The sequence below is a fragment of the Sinocyclocheilus anshuiensis genome, unplaced genomic scaffold (genome assembly GCF_001515605.1).
Source record: "Sinocyclocheilus anshuiensis isolate Anshui unplaced genomic scaffold, SAMN03320099.WGS_v1.1 scaffold1023, whole genome shotgun sequence".
NCBI classification, from domain to species: Eukaryota; Metazoa; Chordata; class Actinopteri; order Cypriniformes; family Cyprinidae; genus Sinocyclocheilus; species Sinocyclocheilus anshuiensis.
The window spans coordinates 248,739-252,578 of record NW_015546084.1 but is presented as its reverse complement, the minus strand read 5'-3'; the positions used below and the strand labels follow the sequence as shown (position 1 = coordinate 252,578).

The 3,840-nt window shown below is 40.0% G+C and overlaps 1 protein-coding gene across 2 annotated transcripts in view; it reads right to left on the bottom strand.

The window, feature by feature from the left end:
* LOC107700014 (sodium/calcium exchanger 1-like) overlaps positions 1-3,840 on the bottom strand; it is an 83,413-nt gene that overhangs the window by 20,172 nt on the left and 59,401 nt on the right. The gene's annotated exons all lie outside the window — the stretch shown is intronic.

The window sequence follows — 3,840 nt, the reverse complement described above, 5'->3', positions numbered from 1 at the left end:
GAATCTTTAATGTGACTCGGGAAGAACGAGTCGTCTCGGGGAGTGATTCGTTCAGTCGCGCATGCGTAACATCCTATAGGTTCTGTACTGTTAAAAACGGCAAAGCGCAGTGCCCTTAATGCACATTAAATCCACACCGCTCCGGAGCGCAGTTCGAGGCTTAGTGTATCCCATCATGCATCATGTTATGGAAATAAATCGTGAGACTTTTTACCGAGATCTCGCGAGAGGTCACAGAAAAATGATGATAATAATAATAATAACTATGCACCCGTTTGTAAGGAAGCTTGTAAATGAACTAATTTCTCTATCCAGTGCTGTCACGTCATGTGACAAAAGAAGGAACGATTCGAAAGACTCGAGAGATGAACTAATCAATTCTCTTTCATTTGCGTAAGTAGTAGACGTGTTAGGGAAGTAACACGTAACATTTTAATGATATTTTGCTAAAATGAACGAAATGACTCGAAAAAGATTAGTTCATTTTGCTGAATGAGACTCAAAGGTCCTAGTCGGTAAACTGATCCGAACTTCCCATCACTAGTGCGCAGGCGCTGCCGCTCTCAGCGCCGTTTACAAGGCATAATTAATGCATTAAAACTATTTTTATAATGCATTATACATAAAGGCTTTAAGTAAAGTGTTACTGGAAAGACTTCTAAAATTTAAATTCTTTCTATTCATTCAAGAATCCACAAAAAATGTGTTGCAGTTGACACAAAAATACTGATTAGCACAAGTATTTTTTAACATTGATAATTAGGGATGCACCGATACCGATACTGGTATCGGTATCGGGCCCGATACTGGTCTCCTGTACTCGTACTCGTACTCGTTAAAATGCCCCAATACCAAACGCCGATACCACACAGCATGTGATAAGCGCCATATTCAAACAAAGAAACACCGACAACAGAACAACAGACAGCAGAAAGGAGTTAAGGATGTCTACTACGAAGTATATGTATGCAATGAATATAATGTTAAACATTCAGTATTAACGCCTGTATAGCTGATGTGTGCGAGCTGATAAACAAAGCACGCAGAGTGGATTGAGCGCGCGGCGGCTCGGATGCGCGAGCTTGTCGAGTGAATATACCTTTCTCACAGAGTATCGGTATCGGGCGAGTACTGGAAAAAGTGGTATCGGTGCATCCCTATTGATAATAATAAGAAATGATTCTTGAGCAACAAATCAGCATATTAGAATGATTTCTGAAGGATCATCTGGCACTGAAGACTGGAGTCATGATGCTGAAAATTCAGCTTTGCCGTAGCAGGAATAAATTATATTTTTAAATATTTTAAAATAGAAAACAGTTACTTTAAATTGTAATAATATTTCACAATATTGGTGAGCATAAGTGTTTTTCAAAAACATTTTAAAAGTCTTACCTTTTTTATATTATATATAAAAGAAAATCTGGTCGAAACCCATTCAAATGTAATAATTATATTATATTATAGAAAAATACGTCCACACTGCATCGTGGGTGCATTTATGTTAACGTGGTCAAGTGTAAAGAGGGTCCTTGTGAGATAAAACACCTTCATCTCTTTTATCTATCTTTTTCTGGTTTCTTTGGCCTGGATATTGAAAGAGGTTATCAGAAGATAGGAAGATCCCACTGGGTGCACAGGATAACAGCAGGATAAGGAAAGTTGAGCATAACAGAAAACAGTAAACATTAACCATGAAGCCAGGCGTCCACATTAGCGTCATCTCTGTGACCAGGTAGCTTAACCTCACACGCTAGCTCTCAACCGTAATTAGAACTATTACTCACCGAACCAAACGCTCCCCACCAAAGAAAGAGACAGATGTGCATAAACAAAAAAACTAACAAGGGACCTTAATGAGGTCTGAAACTCACACAGCTGCTCACTTCCAAATCTATCCACTTCACGCTCACATGCACGTATACTAACAGGCATGAATACGCACACGGCAGCTCAAAAGCAGAAACACTTCATGTGCCATTCAGCAAGCACCCAGTTGTCATGGGGAAAATTCACAAGTTTACACACAGCCACACACACAGTGTCAACTTAATAATAAGTGAGTACATTAACAGTGTTGGCAATAAAAATATTCCCTCCATGCACTGGGCTCCCTCAAGCTGAAGAGGGTCTTTATGGAGCGCGTGTGGGCTGTGGAGATGACGGCGAGTGCAGGAGGTGGAACATTAAAAGCTTGGTTCTAAATGACTCATTAAAAGCACCTTCGGTGGCACAGTGCAGGTAAGATTCTCATGATAAGGCGAGCACATGAGGCAGGTGTACGCACTGCATTGTGCAAGACACTAAATTATGGGGTTGGCATGGCAACAGGTAGCTAGAGTGCAGGGATTGATAAAAGTATAGGCCTTAGGCAAAGGAAAGACAGACGGAGTCAGAGAGGAGGAGGGAGAAATAGCGAGATGGTGGCAAAGTAAAAAAGGGAGGAGGGCTTGCATTTAGAAACAGAAATAGAAAGGTGAGGCTGATAAAACAGTGGCCCGTTTTCTTAAATGAGCAGCATGTTAATGCATGCATGTTGTGAAAGTTACAGACGCAAGGGTAAATAGGGCAGCCAAACTATCAAAGGAAGCACTGTAAGCATGAGCGAGGAAGATCAATCTCACTTTCATTCTTTCTCTAAAAAAAACTACATGCAGAGACAGATCGCTTCACAAATTCATGAGACTGGGGCGAAGAAAGAAGAAAACACAAGGAAAAGCTCTAGTCATGCGTTCAAGACAGATGCAGATGGAGAGACACAAGTGCAACTGGAGAAAGATGAAGGAAAGGAAGAGGAAAACACATTACAGGGGTAGTTACACCTGATATGACTCCATATGAATTTCTTTTCATTGCAAAGACAAAAGGAGCAATTTTACTTGCTCTATGCAAATGCAAGGTATAGGGACTTTGAAGCTTTGCAATAATGGTCCATATGACTCATGCACTGCATTTCAATACTTCTGTGATGGAGAAGACTGATATGTACTAGCTGCTGTTATTCTCTGAAAATGTTTACTGTCTTTGGCATGTTCATGAGAGAGGCAGTGATGTGCAATATGCAAGAGAATCGCTATTTTGAATCAGATGTTTGCAGTGATGTTAATCCAGTTCAGAAAACTGGCTTGAATGATTCGACACCTAATCTGATAATCCAGTTTTAAATTACAGGTGAGCAAATGACAACAAATTGTTCCTTTTTGGGTGAACTATTCCTTTAAGACAAGAGACAACACACGACAAAGAAATCCTGTTGAATACAAGACATATATATATATATATATATATATATTAGGGGTGTAACGATTCACTAATTTTCTCGATGCATCGATTACAAACCCTGACGATGCATATGCATCGATCCTGAAGCATGGATTTTTGAATCGTGAATCGCCGATTTCGGACAGTAATCGATTTAAAACGCTAAGAATTGAATGAATCGCGATTTCTATAGCGATTCAATGCTTTCAAAATATATACACATTAAATTACTACAAGCAGGAATTAATGGAGACCTTGAACAGTGTTCGTGCCTCGCATCTCTCCTTCATGCGCTCCACTATTTCCCGCCTGTGACTGTCATAGGATTGCGCTCGCGCTCCGTTCGTCTCACTGACACATTTTTTGAGCAGCTGATGTGTGATCTCTCCTTAGTACTCGTGGTCAGTAATGCTAAAGTGAAGTAGTTTTACTTTTCTGTAGTTTTTCAATAGCTCTCGGTCATATCGACGACATTACCGGAGTAGTCGAAGGCTGCGCATTTATTGCAAGTGTCTAAAGCATACACACAGTTCCATTGAATGAGAAATGTGTTTTAACAATGTTGTTAAACCGAATGTA